We start from the raw sequence: 21,441 nt of genomic DNA on the forward strand, positions 1-21,441 counted from the left end.
CTGTCTGGAAGTAAGTAAAAAATTAAAAAAAAAAAAAAAAAAATCCAACCATGGAACTAGTATGTTTTCCTTTTCATCTTGTTTATTTGATGTCAGCCTCAACAAAGTCTGCTCAATGTGTGTGTGTATTTCTTTTTTTTTTTTTTTTTTTTTGATAGGTTTATTTCTTGAGACTCTTAAGGCTATGGTACGTGAAATGGTGTGGGTGTGGCATTACACCTTTACGTAGATTCTTTCATTTTTTTGCACAACCACATGTCTTCATACATGTAAATTCATTGTTTAGGTATTACGGGGTGACGAGGAAGACAATGATGTTTAAACCATGCTACTACCTAGTTTGTGGTAAAGAAACATATGAAAAATGTCACTACCATACAAGCTTTCATGTACTAGTGATAAAGATACATAGTTAAAAGATGTAAGGATTCAGAAGAAAGAGAAATCACATTTGGAATGTCAGCAGGAAAGACTGCTAGAGTCTTTTATAGCATTACTGTGTGGGAACTAAGTGTAGTGAGGAAAGCCAAAGCACAAGGGTCTTTAGGAAAGAGAAGCAATCAAATATTTTCAGAAACAACAAATTTTATGAAGATGGCTGTAAAGCTCGAAAAGCAGTTAAGTTCATATGGTACAAGTCCGTATATTCCAACTTTCACAACTTATACTGAATATACTGGTCTTTAGAAAGAAAAGTCATGACAGGAGCAAGGGACCACAAGGTAAAATATCATTCAGACACATTGTTTAAAATACTTCAAAACAACTGGACATTACTTAGCAACAGGAATGACAGAATGGTTCCCTAACTTCCAAAACAGGTGGGATGTTACACCTTCTCCCCTGTTTGGTCATTAAGTGTTTCTAAGCCTTACAGGATAACCAAGTTTATACACAATGCTTGACATTTAGTTTTCTCTTTTTAATTTAGTTCAACATGAATGTTTCTGATGAGAAATACTGGAGTCTTTGTTACTGTCTATCTTGAAAAATCTAGGCCTACAGAGTCTTTTAAAGTACTTTTCACCTGCAAGGAAATGAATTCTCTAAGATTATTAAATATGACTATACAGAAAAATTTCCAGAGAATTGCAGAAGTGTCACAAAAGTAAGAGCCACCTTTATTTTCTTTTTGAGCACATTGTTACTCAGTGATACTAACAGCTGATGCCATGGTCTATATCTTTTTAAACAATCTCTCTTATTTTTGAAAAATAAAAATGCACACATAAAAATACGATCAAATGTTATATTATCCCAGACACTTCAGGGAAACACACACACAAACACGGATACATACCCCAGAAGGCTTTTATAGAATGTTGATGAAGGCATGATTTATATCAGCCTCAAACAGGAAACTGCCCAAATGCCCATAAATATGAGAAAAATGGAAAATTGGGGTAAGGTTATGCAATGCAATTCTTCCCAATGTAATTCTAAATATGTTGTAAATAAGGAACATATTTCACTTCAGTTCACTTCAGTCACTCAGTCATGCCTGACTCTTTGTGCTCCCATGGACTACAGCACGCCCAGGCCTCATTGCCCATTACTAACTTACAGACTTTACTCAGACTCACTTGCATTGAGTCAGTGATGGCATCCATCCATCTCATCCTCTGTCTCTGTCGTCCCCTTCTTCTCCTGCCCTCAGTCTTTCCCAGCATCAGGGTCTTTTCCAATGAATCAGTTCTCCCCATCAGTTGGCCAAAGTATTGGAGTTTCAGCTTTAGCATCAGTCCTTCCAATAAATATTCAGGACTGATATCCTTTAGGATGGGCTGGTTGGATCTCCTTGCAGTCCAAGGGACTCTCAAGCATCTTCTCCAACACCATAGTTCAAAAGTATCAATTCTTCGGTGCTCAGCTTTCTTTATAGTCCATTTCTCATATCCGTTCATGACTACTGGAAAACCCATAGCTTTGACTAGACGGGCCTTTGTTGGCAAAGTAATATCTCTGCTTTTTAATATGCTGTCTAGGTTGGTCATAACTTTTCTTCCAAGGAGTAAGCGTCTTTTAATTTCATGGCTGCAGTCCCCATCTGCAGTGATTTTGGAGCACAAAAATATAAAGTCTGTCACTCTATCCACTGTTTCCCCATCTATTTTCCATGAAGTGATGGGAACAAATGCCATGATGTTAGTTTTCTGAATGTTGAGTTTAAAGCGCACTTTTTCACTCTCCACTTTCACTTTCATCAAGAGGCTCTTTAGTTCTTCTTCGTTTTCTGCCATAGGGGTGGTGTCATCTGCATATCTGAGATTATTGATATTTCTCCCGGCAATCTTGATTACAGCTTGCGCTTCATCCAGCCCAGTGTTTCTCATGATGTACTCTGCATATAAATTAAATAAGCAGGAGTGATATTATACAGCCTTGACATACTCTTTTCCCTATTTGGAGACAGTCCTTTGTTCTACATCCAGTTCTAACTGTTGCTTCCTGACCTGCATACAAGTTTCTCAAGATGCAGGTCAGGTGGTCTGGTATTCCTATCTCTTTCAGAATTTTCCATAGTTTGTTGGGATCCACACAGTTAAAGGCTTTGGCATAGTCAATAAAGCAGAAATAGATGTTTTTCTGGAACTCTCTTGCTTTTTTCGATGATCCACCAGATATTGGCAATTTGATCTCTGGTTCCTCTCCGTTTTCTAAATATAGCTTGAATTTCTGAAAGTTCATGGTTCACATATTGCTGAAGCCTGGCTTGGAGAATTTTGAGCATTAGCTTCCTAGCATGTGAGATGAGTGCAACTGTGCTGTAGTTTGAGCATTCTTTGGCATTGCCGTTCTTAGGGATTGAAGTGAAAACTGAACTTTTCCAGTGCCGTGGCCACTGCTGAGTTTTCCAAATATGCTGGCATATTGAGTGAAGCACTTTCACAGCATCATCTTTTATGATGTGAAATAGCTCAATGGAATTCCATCACCTCCACTAGCTTTGTTCATAGTGATGCTTCCTAAGGCCCACTTGACTTCACATTCCAGGATATCTGGCTCTAGGTGAGTGATCACACCATTGTGATTATCTGGGTCATGAAGATCTTTTTTGTACAGTCCTGTGTGTTCTTGCCACCTCTTCTTAATATTTTCTGCTTCTGTTAGGTCCATACCATTTCTGTCCTTTATTGAGCCCATCTTTGCATGAAATGTTCCCTTGGTATCTCTAATTTTCTTGAAGAGATCTCTAGTCTTTCCCATTCTATTGTTTTCGTCTATTTCTTTGCATTGATCAGCAAGGAAGGCTTTCTTATCTCCCCTTGCTATTCTTTGGAACTCTACACTCAAATGGGTATATCTTTCCTTCTCTCCTTTGCCTTTCGCTTCTCTTCCTTTCACAGCTATTTGTGAGGCCTCCTCAGACAACCATCTTGCCTTTTTGCATTCCTTTTTCATGGGGATGGTCTTGATCCCTGCCTCCTGTACAATGTCATGAACCTCCATCCATAGTTCTTCAGACACTCTGTCTAGCAGATCTAATCCTTTGAATCTATTTATCGTGTCCACTATACAATGGTAAGGGATTTGATTTAGGTCACAACTGAATGGTCTAGTGGTTATCCCTACTTTCTTCAGTTTAAGTCTGAATTTGGCAATAAGGAGTTCACGGTCTGAGCCACAGTCAGCTCCTGGTCTTGTTTTTGCTGACTGTATAGAGCTTCTCCATCTGTGGCTGCAAAGAATATAATCAATCTGATTTCAGTATTGACCATCTGGTGAAGTCCATGTGTAGAGTTTTCTCTTATGTTGTTGGAAGAGGGTGTTTGCTATGACCAATGCATTCTCTTGGCATAACTCTATTAGCCTTTGCCCTGCTTCATTCTGTACTCCAAGGCCAAATTTGCCTGTTACTCCAGGTTTTTCTTGACTTGCTACTTTTGCATTCCAGTCCCCTATCATGAAAAGGACATCTTTTTTGCGTGTTAGTTCTAGAAGGTCTTGTAGGCCTTGATAGAGCCATTCATCTTCAGCTTCTTCAGTATTACTGGTCATGGCATAGACTTGGATTATTATGATATTGAATGGTTTGCCTTGGAAACAAACAGAGATCTTTTTGTCGCTTTTGAGATCACATCTAAGTACTGCATTTTGGACTCTTTTGTTGACTATTATGGCTACACCATTTCTTCTAAGGGATTCTTGCCCACAGTAGTAGATATAATGATCATCTGAGTTACATCCACCCCTTCAGTCCATTTTAGTTCCCTGAGTCCTCAAATGTCGATGTTCACTCTTGCCATCTCCTGTTTGACCACTTCCAATTTGCCTGAATTCATGGACCTAACATTCCAGGTTCCTATGCAATGTTGCTCTTTACAGCATCAGACTTCACTCCCATCACCTATCACAACCACAACTGGGTGCTGTTTTTGCTTTGGCTCCATGTCTTCATTCTTTCTGGAGTTATTTCTCCACTGATCTCCAGTAGCATATTGGGCACATACTGACCTGGGGAGTTCATCTTTCAGTGTCCACCATAGTTTGGCCCCAGGTAAATAACAAGGAAGGAACACAGCCCCACTCATCAACAGAAAATTGGATTAAAGATTTACTGAGCATGGCCCTGCCCATCAGAAAAATACCCAGTTCCCCCCTCAGTCAGTCTCTCTCATCAGGAAGCTTCCATAAGCCTCTTATCCTTCTCCATCAGAGGGCAGACAGAATGAAAACCACAATCACAGAAAACTAATCAGTCTTATCACATGGAACACAGCCTTGTCCAACTTAGTGAAACTATGAGTCATGCCTTGTAGGGCCACCCAAGACAGACGGGTCATGGTGGAGAGTTCTGACAAACGTGGTCCACTGGAGAAGGGAATTGCAAACCGCTTCCCTGGTGGCTCAGAGGTTAAAGCATCTGCCTGCAATGCGGGAGACCTGGGTTTGATCCCTGGGTCAGGAAGATCCCCTGGAGAAGGAAATGACCACCCACTCCAGTATTCTTGCCTGGAGAATCCCATGGATGGAGGAGCCTGGTGGGCTACAATTTACAGGGTCAAAGAGTCAGACAAGACTGAGCAACTTCATTTTCACTTTCAGTATTCTTGCCTTGAGAACCCCATGAATAGTATGAACAGTATGAAAAGGAACATATTTAGACGGAAACAATATAACTCAACATAAAAAGAGTGAAAAACAACTTACACAAAATAACACAATATGTATTATTTTGTACATATGAACTTGTAGAATTGGCAAAATTTTTCTATGGTGAGACAAAAAAAGCAATGGTTGTCTCTAGAATGGGTGGGAAAGTGAAAGAGTCTGGAGTCTGCAGATTTGGGTGTTACATGTAACCATCCACTTGTCAAAACTCAGTGAATGTTCACCAAAAGTTCCTGCTTTTCAATGTATATAAGTTTAAACTCTAAAGAAAATAAACCAGCAAACAAATATTTAATCTTAGTAAATTATATGCAAGATTAAGTATTTAGAGAAATTCTACTGCTGTCTGAAATTTACTTTGAAATATGTCAAAAGTAAGATTTATGAATGAGGAATAGAGGGATGGATCAATATGTTATAAAGGAAGCACAGCAAAATGTTTAAATTATAAGCTAGGCAATGGTGGGTATATTGATATGCACTGAAAAAGTCTGAAGTTTTCCTATTTGCACATTTTCACAAGTAAATCTTGGAAAGCTTAGGCTCTTTGTTCATTTTTAATATATTAAAGCATTGAACACAATGTCCGGTGTTTAGGGAGTGTCTAATTAAACTTTAGAAATGAAAAGAAATAAATGGATAAATAAGTGGAATTATGGACATGAAGCCCCTATAAAATATCCTGTCATCAGGGCCCTTTTCTTGGCACTTTACTAATTATCTTTGTGACCCTGACTGAAACCTGATCCTACCCTTTCCTTCTTTCCTAGATCAGCACTGACAAACAGTTGAGATGATTCTTTCTCAGCTGCAAAGGATTCACATCTGGTTGGTCCCAGTCCCAAGCACCAGGGAAGGAGACAAAGGAGGAAATCACAGAAAAAGGTTACTATTTTGATCATAATAATTTCAGAAAATCTGTAATCTTAGATGATTCAGTAGTCTGAGGTTGTTGCTTTAATGCTTAACATTGCTCAGTTTAACAGGCAGTCTTTCAGGTCTCTCTCTTTTCCCTCTCAAATCCAAGATGAAACATAGATTTAAGAAAGAAGTGGGTAGCTTATAAGATCTCAAGGTGATGGGAAGAGACAGGGTCATAAAACTATAGTACCCCATTTTATACTTAATTGCAAGAGCTGAATCAGGAATCTTCCTGGATTGATAACTCTGGTGCAAAATTTGTCACATTTGAATTTCTATTTGCTGAATATTTTGCTGCTAAAATCTTTGTCTGGATTAATGCTGGTCTTTTCCTGTGCTTCATCTTCTTCCCAATTTTCTTTGACTAGGTTTGTACTGATTTCATAGGGCAGCTGCAACAAATGACCACAAGCTCGGTAGTTTAAAACAACACTCATGTATGCTATCACAGAACAGGAGACTAGAAATCTGAACTCAAGGTGCTGGTAAATTTGATTTCTTTCAGAGGCTCTGCCCCTAAACCCTCTCTTTCCCAGCTTCTGATAGTTGGAATAGTCCTTGGCATCCCTTGGTTTGTTGATACATCACTCCAATATGCCTCCATATTTTACTAGCATCTTCTCTACATGTCTCCTGTCTTCACACCAGACCTTCTTATAAAAACATTAGTCATTGTTTTTAGGGTCCTTCTTAATCTATAATAACTTTTTCTTAACTAATTACATCTGCAAACATCCAATGTCTAAATACTATCACATTCTGAGGTTCTGATTGGGCTTTACTTTTTTTTTTAGTGGGGGGGGGGGGGGGAGGTCACTATTCAACTTGGTACAAGCCTCAGCATTATTCTAGCTTTGCTTAATCCCTGAAATCTGAGTGTAGTTTCCTGTCTGGTACGAGTATCCTCTCTTGTGCCTGCCAGTCACAGGCCACTTTTCCCTCTGGAAGTAGCTAATTCTGACATACTTTTCAAGTAGGTTACAGCTGATGTTTTTTGTTCCTATTTGCTAGAAATCAGGACATTTTGTGTTCTTGTAAACGTCAGATAATAAACTGCTGTTAGTGCAGGGACCATACTTAAAACTGCTGCTCTAGATGTAACTAGCATAGTTTGTCCTCATGGTCTGAGAAGATCTGTACACACATCTGGACACATTACCTTCTCAGTTAGAAGGTGAGGGTTTCAAATTTTTTATTTTCTCTTTACAAGATCCCTTCTATTTGAGTGTAATAAGCTTCATTGACTAACAGTTCTCAGAGGAAGTGATATCCTAATCGTTCTATGGGAAAAAAACAAACAAACAAACCAACAAACTATGAACTAGTGACCTGGACTAGATGCCAATATGTACAATGGGAGATAAAGAAAATTACAGAATTTCTTTCTTCTAAAGTAATTCTGTCATTTCTTCAATTGTTAATTTAGAATCTGAATTTTTATTCTTTTTTCTCTACTTTCTAGTTACCTTAGCAAACTGAATTTCTACACTCTTAAACGTTAAACTGTAGTGCATTAAAATTTTGGAGTTTATTTGAGCAAACATCAATTTGAATCAGCTAATGCCAAATAGAAAAAGGCTTGGAGCTTTCCACCAGCAGAAAATGTGGGAAAGCAAATGGGCAAGCAAAGCAAGGAAATTCTTTGATTGGCTATAGCTAAGGTTGTTGCCTTTTTTGGGAAACCTAGCTGACAGTTAGGGATTGGTTTTTCTTTTTAAATTTTTTAATCTTGAGGCATTTACAGGGATTGACTCTGACTTGGGGAGGAAGGGGAGATTGCTAGTTGTAAGAGAAGTGATGTCAGGTTGGCTCATCAGCTACCAGGGAAACCGGCAGAGGGACATGCCCCTTACCATCCCTTTGATAGGAGCAGTCACTAGCTGGGGGCCTGAGGCAAGTGTATAGGAAGGTCAGTCATGTGTGTAGGGTATAGTTGATGCAGGTACTGGTCTGGCAGGGGATGTGCAGAGACAAGAGAATAGCCACCTTGAGTGACCTGACCATATAAGCTCCCTAAGTCTAACGGCTTCCTGTTTAATAAATTTAAGAGCACCACCCACAGCCCAGGACCAAGTGGACCCCTGAGGCTGAGGCTAACTAGCCTGGGTAGGGGAAAATACAAAGAAGAAAGTACCGTAATAAAAACAAAATCCCTTGCCTATCACAACATTCACACTTCTGGTTTTTTAACAAATATTTATCGATTGCCGACAACATTCTCAGAGATCTCACACACAGTGTTTCACACATATTACTATTTCAACAACTTACAACCAACGGATGCACCCTACCATCCTACTGCACACTGTTCTCCAGCAGTCCCTGGCTGTCAAAGCATTTTTCCTGCATTTTCTCATTTGCAATTCAAACTTTCAAGGATTAGAGTGCTTATTTTTAGCTGCAAGTATTGAGGCTCAAATAAGCACAAGGTTATAGAACTATTACAAGGAAAAAAATCAGAAAAAATTCAGCTTTTGTGAAACTTATTTTAGTGCACTTTACATGTATCCCTAGAGAAAGATTATGTAATTCTGTCAAAAATAGTATTGTCTTAGGCATCTCGTAGAATTTTTGAGGCTAAGGTTTATAGTGTGCATCCCAAAAAAAAAAACTTGGGGTGGGGGACGGTCTTTCTGTTTCCCACAGCGTTGTTAAAAGAATTAAGTAATATTTACTTGAAAGATTTTACAAAAATTAAAATAATATTATTTTATATTATGTTTATAGGTGCGTAACACAGTACTTTTGCAGATCAGACCATGCTAGCTGACTACCACGTTCATTTTCTACTTCTTTATTCATAACAAGATTCTATTTTTTTACCTGTGTAGGATAAAAGCTATGTTGTCAGACCCAATTGCAGCTGAAAGAACCATGTGACTAACATCTAACCACAAGTTTGAAATATAAATTTGAGATTTAAAAAAAGCCATCTGCTGGTGAAGAAAAGACAAAAGTCCTCCCTTACTAAGAATCTTGCACTGTTATAAAAGTGGAGGTCCACTATCGCTGGAGAACAGGACACTTGCTCCAATCCAGGAGCTCCTCCCCCAAATAGTTCAGGGACCCGAAACAGCATTCAGCTGCCATGGGAGAAGGGTCAGGAGTGCTAAGCCCCATTCTTCTTATGAGAGCACATGTGGCCTGAGCCCACAGCTGGAGCAAGAGAACTGAGCCATCTAGCACCCATCAGGAGCTTCTCTTCAAGTTAGAAGCAACAGGAGTTGACCTCCAGGCTTTTGTTTACCTTCTGCACCTGTATCATGCCTGCCTGCTGAAAACTGAGGGTAGAGTAAGAACACTGGTGAAAAACTCTCAGGACTCCTGGGATCCTTGATAAGCACAAAGCAGAAAATTCCATCTCTGGAGTAATTTGAAGTCTGTGGTGCCTCAAACCCAGCTTAACTACTCACTGGAATGACACAATCACTCCCATTGACAGTATGACAGAAAAAGAGGTGTTCATTAAAACTATTTACCTCCATCTCTACTCCACATACAGTGCCCAATATGTATTGATAATGAAAACTATGCAACAACAAAATATGAAAAAATTACCAATTGTCATTAGAAAAAGCAATCAATAAAACCAGACTCAGAGTCATCGGAAATATCAAAGACTGTAACATAATTATGATTAATATATTATGGTTTAATGGTAAAGAAAGGTTTTATTTCAAATGACTTCAAAATAATTGTAAACTCTGCTCAATGTCATGAACCAGCCTGGAAGGGAGGGGAGTTTGGGGGAGAATAAATACATGTATATGGATGGCTGATTCCCTTCACTGCTCACTTTAAACTATCACAGCAATGTTAACCAGCTACATATCCATACAAAACAAAAAGGTTTTAAAAATTGTATTCAACATACACAGTAGGATATATCTTAATGTTAAATACACATTAAGCTGTTTTCTATAAAGATATTAATAGTAGTATTAAAATCACTGTTTTCAAGTTATATATATTATATATAAAATGTAGTTCTTAGTGTCATGATGCAAAGCATTGAAATATAAATATAAAATGGTATGTGAATAAAACAAACAAGTATTTATGCTAAAGTTATTCGGAAACACAAATGCTGGTGTAAGAGTAACACTCAAAGATCTTAGTAAAAATATTACATTTTTACAAATCCTAAACTTGAATATCAAGGCTATAAACTTACATAGTAGTTTCTCCCTAAATAAGACTATAAAAAGTGACCATCCAATAATAATAAGCATGCCTACCATAAATGCTATTTTCCACTAAAGGGAAGCAGACAGCAGAAATACATACCTTTAGATCTGAGATAGGAGACATGCAAGATGAATTTTGACTATTTTGCTCAAAAGCAAAGACAATGGGGTTGCATTAAAATGATACATGAGTCACATTAAAGGGTATCCTAGTAGCAAATAGGGACAAATTTCAACATTAAAGAAAATAAAACCTACACTAGAAAGAAAGTAAACATATATATTAAGTTCATGAGTTCTTAAAAAATAGGAAAACTGTCATGAAGCTCTTCACATTTGAATTTGTTTACAAACCAATTTGTTATTCTGAAAAATGCTAAACAAAGAGAAGGCATCAACCATACATGTAGTCATTTCTGTTGCTGTTCATTTGCTAAGTCATGTTCGACTCTGCGACGCCCATTAAATGCAGCACCCAGGCCTCCCTGTCCTTCACCATTTCCCGGAGTTTACTCAAATTCATATCCAGTGAGTCGGTGATGCCATCCAACCATCTCATGCTCTGTCACCTCCTTCTCCTCCTGACTTCAATCTTTCCCAGCATCAGGATCTTATCCAATGAGTCCGCTCTTTACTTTAGGTGGCCAAAGTATCAAAGCGTCAGCTTCAACATCAATCTTTCCAATGAATATTCAGGTTTGATTTCCTTTAGGACTGACTGGTTTAATTTCCTTGCTTTGCAAGGGAGTCTTAAGAGTCTTCTCCACCACAATTCAAAAGAATCAATTCTTTGGTGCTCTACCTTCACTATGGTCCAACTCTCATATCCGTACATGACTACTGGAAAAACCATAGCTTTGACTATATGGACCTTTGTTGGCAAAGTGATGTCTCTGCTTTTTAATATGCTGTCTAGGTTTGTCATAGTTTTCCTTTGAGGCAGCAAGTTTATTTTAATTTCATGGCTGCAGTCACCATCCACAGTGATTTTGGAGCCCACGAAAATAAAATCTGTCATTGTTTCCATGTTTTCCCCATCTATTTGCCATGAAGAGATGAGACCAGATGCTATGATCTTCATCTTTTGAATGTTGACTTTTAAGCAAGCTTTTTCACTCTCCTTTTTCACCTTCAAGAGGCTCTCTATTTCCTTTTTGGTTTCTGCCATTAAAGTGGTATGATCTGCATATCTGAGGTTGATATTTCTCCCAGCAATCTGATTCCACCTTGTGATTCATACAGGCTGATATTTCACATGAAGTACTCTTCATATAAGTTAAATAAGCAGGGTGACAGTGTACAACCTTGACATACTCCTTCCCCAATTTTGAAGCAGTCCACCATTTCATGTCTGGTTCTAACTGTTGCTCCTTGTCTTGAATACAGGATTCTCAAGAGACAGGTAAGGTGGCCTGGTATATCACCTATTCAAGAATTTTCCAGTTTGTTGTGATCCACATAGTTGAAGGTTTTAGCACAGTCAATGAGGCAGAAGTAGATGGTTTTGTTTTTTCTTTTCAAAATTCCCTTGCTTTTTCTATGATCCAGCAGATGTTGGCAATTTCATCTCTGGTTCCTGGTTCCTATGCCTTTTCTAAATCCAGCTTGTTCTCGGTTACATAAGTCCTTGGTTCACATACGGCTGAAGACTAGCTTGAAGGGTTTTGAGAATAATCTTCTAGCATGTGAAATGAGTGCAATTGTATAGTAGTTGAACATTCTTTGGCATTACCTTCCTTTGGGCATTAAAGGAAAAATGAGCTTTTCCAGTCCCATGTCCACTGCTAAGCTCTCCAAATTTCCTTACACATTAACTGCAGCAGTTTAACAGCATCGTCTTTTAGGATTTTAAATAGCTCAGCTGGAATTCTGTCACCTCCACTAGCTTTGTTCATATTAATGCTTCCTAAGGCTCACTTGACTTCACAGTCTGGAATATCTAGCTCTAGGTGAATGATCACACCACTGTGGTTATCCAGGTTATTCAGTCAGTTCAGTTCAGTCACTCAGTTGTGTCCAATTCTTTGCGACCACATGGACTGCATGCAGCACTCCAGGCCTCCCTGTCCATCACCAACACCCTGAGCTTGCTCAAACCCATGTCCATCGAGTCGGTGATGCCATCCAATCGTCTCATCCTCTGTCATCCCCTTCTCCTCCTGCCTTCAATCTTTCCCAGCATCAGGGTCTTTTCCGAGGAGTCTTCTAATCAGGTAGCCAAAGTATTGGAGTTTCAGCATCAGTCCATCCAATGAATATTCAGGACTGGTCTCCTTTAGGATGGACTGGTAGGATCTCCTTGCAGTCCAAGGGACTCTCAAGAGTCTTCTCCAACACCACAGTTCAAAAGCATCAAATCTTCAGCACTCAGCTTTCTTTATGGTCCAACTCTCACATCCATACATGAACACGGAAAACCCGTGGCTTTGACTAGATGGACCTTTGTCAGTAAAGTAATGTGTCTGTTTTTTACCATGATGTCTAGGTTTGTCATAGATTTTCTTCCAAGGAGCAAGTGTCTTTTAATTTCATGGCTGCAGTCACCATCTGCAGTGATTTATTAACACATTTTTAAAGATATATATTTACTTTTATGTGAAGGATAATTAACAGAATTTTGTTGTTTTCTGTCAAACATCAACATGAATCTTCCATAGGTGTACATATATCCCCTCCCTCTTGAACCTCACTCCCATCTCCCTCTCCATCCCACCCCTCTAGGTAGATAAAGAGCCTCTATTTGAGTTCCCTGAGTCATTTAACAAATTCCCATTGGCTATCCATTTTGCACATGGTAATGTAAGTTTCCATATTACTCACTCCATACATCTTATCCCCTCTTTTCCCCCTCCTGTCCATAAATCTGTTCTCCATGTCTGTTTCTCCATTGCTGCCCTGCAAATAAATACACTGTTAAAATCTTTCTAGATTCCATATATATGCATTAGTATTTGATATTTATCTTTCACATTCTTACTCACTTCACTCTGTATAAAAGGTTCTAGATTCATCCACCTTGTTAGAACAGACTCAAATGCATTCCTTTTTATGGCTGAGTAATATTCCATCGCATATATGTACCAGCTTCTTTATCCATCCATCTTTTGATGGATATCTAGGTTCCTTCCATATTCTAGTTATTGTAAATAGCACTGAAATGAACATTGGGGAGCACGTGTCTTTTTCAATTTTGGTTTTCTCAGGGTATATGTCTAGGAGTGGGATTGGTGAGTCATATGGTGATTTTATTCCTAGTTTTTAAGGAATCTCCATACCATCTTCCATAGTCACTATATCAAGTTACTTTCCCACCAACAGTTCAAGAGGATTCCTTTTTCTCCACACCCTCTCCAGCATTTATTGTTTGTAGACTTTGATGATGGCCATTCTGACCAGTGTGAGGTGCTATCTCATTGTAGTGTTGATTTGCATTTCTCTAAGAATGCATTTCTCTAATAATGAGCAATGTTAAGCATCTTTTCATGTGTTTATTTGCCATCTGTATATCTTCTTTGGAAAAATATCTGTTTAGATCTTTTCCTCACTTTTTGATTAGGTTTGTTTCTCTGGCATTGAGTTATATGAGGTGCTTGTATGTTTTAGAAGTTAATCCTTTGCCAGTTGTTTCATTTGTTTTTATTTTCTCCCATTATGAGGGTTGTCTTTTCACCTTGTTTATTGTTTCCTTTGCTGTGCAAAAGCTTTTAAGTTTAAATAGGTCCCACATGTTTATTTTTGTTTTTATTTCCATTACTCTAGGAGGTGGGTCATAGAGGATCTTGCTTTGATTTATGTCATCATCAAGTGTTCTGCCTTTCTCCTTTTATAGTTTCTGGTCTTACATTTAAGTCATTAATCCATGAAGCAAAGAGAGCCTCTTCAATAAGTGGTGCTGAGAAAACTGGACAGCTACAGGTGAAAGAATGAAATTAGAACACTTCCTAACATGCATGAAATATTCTCTCAGCATCCATAATTTTCTTGAAGAGATCTCTAGTCTTTCCTATTCTATTGTTTTCCTCTATTTCTTTGCATTATTCACTTAAGAAGGCTATCTTATCTGTCCTTGCTATTCTCTGAAATTCTGAATTCAGTTTGGTTTATCTTTCCCTTTCTGCTTTGCCTTTCACTCCTCTTTTCTCAGCTATTTGTAAGGCCTCCTCAGACTACCATTTTGCCTTCTTCCATTTCTTTTTCTTAGGAATGGTTTTAATCACCACCTCCTGCACAGTGTTATGAACCTCCACCTATGTTGTTCAGGCACTCTGTCTACCAGATCTAATCCTTTGAATCTACTTGTCACCTCCACTGTATAATCATAGGGAATTTTACTTAGGTCATACCTGAATGGCCTAGTAGTTTTCCCTACTTTCTTCAATTTAAGCCATTTTTACTGGATCTACAAATTTTAATAACCTAATAATTGATGAGATATGTTATTTTTTAGGGAAGTAGTCCAGAAAGTAGTGCAAAAGGACTAACAAAGTTGAATATCAACAATTTGTAACCCCTGATAAGACAGTAAATTGAGGCTTTGATCTTAAATGACTGCCAATATCTTTATACAAAAGACTACTTGGAACTTTATTTTCAAAGAAAGAGACTGACCACACTTAGATCATTGATAAATCTTAACATTATTGAATGAGAGATAATCTGGATCACATTTCAAGTGATGCTCTAACATATAAATGGCACCACCTATGAATACATGGTGTTCTTTCAAAAAACTGAATCTGAATTCCATCTATCTAAAAATGTCCCTGAAATACAGAACATAGAAATGGCACCTCATAGGTGCAGTTTTCAAAGTCTATAATATAGAAAATTTTACCAAACAAATTACCCAAAGTTTTTGTTCTTCTTTTTTAAGAGAGGTAGAAACTATAGATTAAATAGACTTAATAATTCACATGCAAATTGTGAACCTCATTTTTATTCTAAATTGAGCAGATCAACTGTAAAAATATAATAAAATCAGGGAAATTTGAACAATAGCTGAATATTTGATAACTAGTTGATTATTGTTAACTTTTAGTTGTGATAGTGTGCTATTTTTATGTTTAAAGAAAAATATGCTGAGCATCTTTTCATGTGTTTGTTAGCCATCTGTATGTCTTCTTTGGAGAAATGTCTGTTTAGTTCTTTGGCCCATTTTTTTGATTGGGTCATTTATTTTTCTGGAATTGAGCTGCAGGAGTTGCTTGTATATTTTTGAGATTAATCCTTTGTCTGTTGCTTCATTTGCTACTATTTTCTCCCAATCTGAGGGCTGTCTTTTCACCTTGCTTATAGTTTCCTTTGTTGTGCAAAAGCTTTTAAGTTTAATTAGGTCTCATTTGTTTATTTTTGTTTTTATTTCCAATATTCTGGGAGGTGGATCATAGAGGATCCTGCTGAGATTTATGTCAGAGAGTGTTTTGCCTATGTTCTCCTCTAGGAGTTTTATAGTTTCTGGTCTTACATTTAGATCTTTAATCCATTTTGAGTTTATTTTTGTGTATGGTAAAAAGTGTTCTAGTTTCATTCTTTTACAAGTGGTTGACCAGTTTTCCCAGCACCACTTGTTAAAGAGGTTGTCTTTTTTCCATTGTATATCCTTGCCTCCTTTGTTGAAGATAAGGTGTCCATAGGTTCATGGATTTATCTCTGGGCTTTCTATTCTGTTCCATTGATCTATATTTCTGTCTTTGTGCCAGTACCATACTGTCTTGATGACTGTGGCTTTGTAGTAGAGCCTGAAGTCAGGCAGACTCATTATCAGAGAAATGCAAATCAAAACCACAATGAGGTACATGCCAGTCAGGATGGCTGCTATCCAAAAGTCTACAAGCAATAAATGCTGGAGAGGGTGTGGAGAAAAGGGAACCCTCTTACACTGTTGGTGGGAATGCAAACTAGTACAGCCACTATGGAGAACAGTGTGGAGATTCCTTAAAAAACTGGAATTAGAACTGGCATATGACCCAGCAATCCCACTTTTGGGCATACACACTGAGGAAACCAGATCTGAAAGAGACACGTGCACCCCAGTGTTCATCACAACACTGTTTATAATAGCCAGGACATGGAAGCAACCTAGATGCCCATCAGCAGATGAATGGATAAGGAAGGTGTGGTACATATACACCATGGAATATTACTCAGCCGTTAAAAAGAATTCATTGGAATCAGTTCTAATGGGATGGATGAAACTGGAGCCCATTATACAGAGTGAAGTAAGCCAGAAAGATAAAGACCAATACAGTATACTAACACATATATATGGAATTTAGAAAGATGGTAATGATAACCCTATATGCAAAACAGAAAAAGAGACACAGATGTACAGAACAGACTTTTGGACTCTGTGGGAGAAGGCAAGGGTGCAATGTTTTGAGGGAACAGCATTGAAACATATATATTATCTAGGGTGAAACAAATCATCAGCCCAGGTTGGATGCATGAGACAAGTGCTCGGGGCTGGTGCACTGGGAAGACCCAGAGGGATCAGGTGGAGAGGGAGGTGGGAGGGGGGATCGGGATGGGGAATACATGTAAATCCATGGCTGATTCATGTCAATGTATGACAAAAACCACTACAATACTGTAAAGTAATTAGCCTTCAACTAATAAAAAAATAAATGGGGGGAAAAAAAGAAAAGTATGCTGATCTTTTAGATTTAAATACTGAAGTGTTAACATATTAGAAGTTATAATGTATATTTTTGTTTTAAAACTATTTATATGTGTTAGGTTAAGGAAGAAGTGGTTGGGGGCGTATAGAAAAAAAATAAAATTGACCATGAATTATTAACTGTTTAAGCTCAGAAATGGGTACATAGGGATTCACCACTTCTCTCCTTATTATGTATTTGAAATTTCCCTTAATGAAAATTAAAATTCAAAAGAAGAAAGAAAAGCTAACAATATTTTTGCATTTTTATGCTCATATTAAATTATTCATGAGTTGAATAAATGTATCTAAGTGAAAAGGCAAATATTAATATAAAAATGTGTGACATTCATATATTAAGGAAATTTCATAGTCAAACATGATTACAACAAATAAATAGAAACACTAATATTTAATAAATTAAAATTTCAATCATAATAGCTAGTAAAATGATAAAAGAATGAACTCAAACCATGTGATGAATAATGAGAGTAAATACTAAGTATAAATTAAAGAGATGGAAAACAGTGATGTCATGGCTGTCAGGAGCATGTACATATAAGCATCTCAGTAGATGATTACAATTTATTGGCAAATTAGGAATAGAAGAATAAACTTTAGTATAAACTGAATCTACCAAAATCCTTAATCTTGATTTGAAGCACCATAAATGTTCCCTTTAAAGTCAAGAACTAAGTGAGCATACTTAATATCACTGTTTCCATACAGTATTGAGCAGGAAGGTCATAACTATGCCCATAATGAAGCCAAATAAATCATTAAAACTAATAAGTATTTGAAAAGAAGAAACCATATTCTCATCATTTACAGATAATATGTTTATCTACAGAGAAAATCCAACATTGTATACAGAAAAATATTTGAATTAATGAGTTTAGAAAGATATCTAGATATAAAATCAATATGAAAGAAATGTGCTTACTGAAATTCATTTCTTCTAACTATGGGGTTTATAGGTTTGTACAATGATCTGGAAATAAAAGTGAGGTTTACTGTTATGTGCTATATACTATTACAATAGCTTTGCTCAGTCTGCATGAGGTCAGACATTGAAGCTGAACTTCCTTTATATTGAACGCAGCTCTCACTATCTAGCCTTTAGAATCATATGGGGAGCTTTCAAAACTTCTGATACATGGGTGCCACCTCCAGAAATGCTGATTTAATTGGTCTGTGTAATAGCTACCAGATTTTCAAAACTTTTAGTTAAATCGAAAACTACTTTAAGCATGGAAAAGTAAATGACTTAGATACCTCTACTCTCATCCCAGGATTTGTGACTCAGGTCATTGACCTTCAAACTAAGCTTCAAGGAGTTCATGTATTAATGACTCAATTTGCCTGAAGTTGTTTGGGTTCCAACTTGGTTTTTGGCATATTTTAACTAAGGCATTGAAGCTTACATGTCCCTTAATAGAGCATTTCCCTCAAAACTCCTCATGGTATTTATGCAAAATGCAAATTGTTAGGCTATTTCCCATACTCTGAAGGATGGAGAGATTTGGACAGTAAACAAAAGCCCAAATTATTCTTCTAATCAAGTAAATTGATTAACTTGATAAATTAATTGAGATGTTGCATAAATGAAGCCATTGACTTTATTAAAGTGTATTTTATATTTTATCATTTTTATCTACTCTACTGATAAAAGACCAAGATAAAACTTTTGTTTTCTATGATTAGGAAACATTTATTTACTTCAAAAGGTACATAAGGACATAGAAGCATCCATGTCCTGGTGATATCCTCTAAGGACTGGACAGCTTTGAACTCACTACAAATTGCTTCATCTAGACCAAAGTGGCGGGGGGGGGGGAGATGTGACATCACTATATGGTTTTGGTAAACAATGGCTTTAAATATTTCAGAATAAATTATAACCTTAGCAATAAGGAGCATCAGACAACAGTGACCTACTTAAACATTTTAAGAGTTTAAGCTTGTCTAGCTTTGACTACAGGAAAAAAGGCAACTGTTGATCAAGTGTATATTTCAACTCTCCTGATAGAGATATCAGTCACACTGAATTATTTTCGGTGAACACAGCTGATAGGCAGTTTGGGGGGACAGTATTATGAAATTCAATAATTTATAAGCAAGTGTAAGTGAGCTCACATTTCAAAACTTGTTTGATAATGCATACTTGTTAGTCCCTCAGTCATGTCCAACTCTTTGCAACCCCATAGACTGTAGCCCTCCAGGCTCCTCTAATCATGGGATTTCCCAGTCCCAGTGCAGGGATTGAACCTGAGTCTCCTGCATTGTAGGAAGAGTCTTTACCTTCTGAGCCATGAGGGAATAATGCTTCATCTTAAATGGATTTTCTGGTATCTTCTGTGCTATAGAAATGTCTACATGAAGGTTTTAGCTGAAATATTAATATAAACCTCATATTGTGTGAAAACACCTGACAACAATCTTTACAGCAACAGACACACTTAAACTAAAAGATAGAGTAAGTTTCCATTATAAATAATTACTGTAGTATGGGTGAACACAGGTCTTGAATTGTGCAATATCTCTGGTCTCTTTGAAATAGCTTGTATATCAAAAATAGATGAGAAAGTAGTATTGAAATACACACATTACCATGTGTAAAATAGATTGGGAAGTTGCTGCATAACACAGGAAGTTCAGTCTAGTGTTCTGTGATGACCTAGGGGGTGAGATGGGGACAAGCTTGTGGGGGAGGCTTAACTTGGAGGGGATATGTGTATACTTATGGCTGATTCACATTGTTGTATGGCAGAAACCAACACATCGTGAAACAATTATTCTCCAATTATTATAAGAAAGAAATAGGTGCTTGAATAGGGTAAAAATAGCATCAGAGGTGTTCAAGACTAATATGACTGTTTCACAGCTAAATGTCTATGTATTAGGTAATGTGAGGACCTTTCATTCTGACAAAATGTTTCTTTAAGACACATTATGAAACAAGTCTAAATTTCTCATGAAATTTAGAAATTATTCTTGAAACTGTTAATGGCTCCAGTAGGAATTAAATGCATTGGGCAGGAAAGAATTAATCAACTAGAGCAAAATAGATTTTTTTTTGCAAACTTTTAAACAGGCATTTTTAATGTTGGAAAAAAGTTAACACAATAAAACAAAATAACTGCGAAGCCAAGATAAATAGAGCCTTGTTTGAATTTTCAACTTTGATGGCAATGTTTTTAGGCTTCTGATTTTCTTTATTTCACAGTATAACTGACCTTACTAATTTTTCAAAGGGAAATTAAATATAAATATTTACATTTTTATGTTAGGAATTTCTTCCAACTATTTTTCTGTGAAATTTTATGTATATATATATATACATAATAGTTGGGGATACATGTATAATATATGTGGAAATACACATATGAAATATGTGTGTGTAAGACTGAAGTATATGTATAATTTTGAAAAATCAAGAACAGGAGCTTCTTAATGACTATGTGTCCCCAAATTTGCATTCTCTTTATGTTGAGTATTCCATTCATCTATGTTTTAAATTTGTTGCCTTATTTTAAAAATACATACTAATTCATTTGAATGAATATTTGTCAATGCTGCTTTTAGAGAAGCTATATGACAGCAATATTCCAAAAATCGCACCATGTTTCAAAGTCCCTCTTCTAGCAAAATGTACCTTTAAATTAAGTGGTTTGAGAATACATTTACCTTTAGAGTAAGAAAAGATGACTTATTATAATACATGGTACTATATTATACTAATTATACTAATTATTATATAATTATTATTCAATGGTATTAAATATATAAAATTAAATATTATAATAATTATTATATAATAACGCCTTACTGGCTGAAATTTCACTTTTTTTTTCACTGCAGTTTTAAATGTATAAAAGACAAATTAATTTCTGAAATAATGAGATAAGAAGAGGGAATGGGTGCAAACTATTCAGCTCTTTCAATGGTTATTGGTTGCTTATCATGACAATGAAATAATAATGTAAGCAAAACCAACCAACACAATATTGTAAAGTAAGTATCCTTCAATTAAAAATTTTAAAAATACAGTGAAAAGAAAACACACACACACACACACACACACACACACACACAAAATAGATGATCAAATAAAGGCTAATTATTCATTTGTACAGGTTCAGTGGTGTCCAACTCTGTGCAACCCTATGGACTCTAGCTGGCCAGATTTCTCTGCCCCTGGGATTTTCCAGGCAAGAATACTGGAGTGCTTTGCCATTTCCTCCTTCAGGGAATCTTCCCAACTCAGGCATCAAAACCATGTCTTTTTTTTTTTTTTTAACTTATTTTTTTATTGAAGGAAAATTGCTTTACAGAATTTCATTTTCTGTCAAACCTCAACATGAATCTGCCATGTGAAAGTGAAGTCGCTCAGTCGTGTCCGACTCTTTGCAACCCTATGGACTGTAGCCTACCAGGATCCTCAGTCCATGGGATTTTCCAAGCAAGAGTACTGGAGTGGGTTGCCATTTCCTTCTCCAGGGGATCTTCCTGACCCAGGGATTGAACCCGGGTCTCCCGCATTGTAGGCAGACGCTTTACCGTCTG

Source organism: Cervus elaphus, chromosome 17 (assembly GCF_910594005.1).
Source record: "Cervus elaphus chromosome 17, mCerEla1.1, whole genome shotgun sequence".
Taxonomy (NCBI): Eukaryota; Metazoa; Chordata; class Mammalia; order Artiodactyla; family Cervidae; genus Cervus; species Cervus elaphus.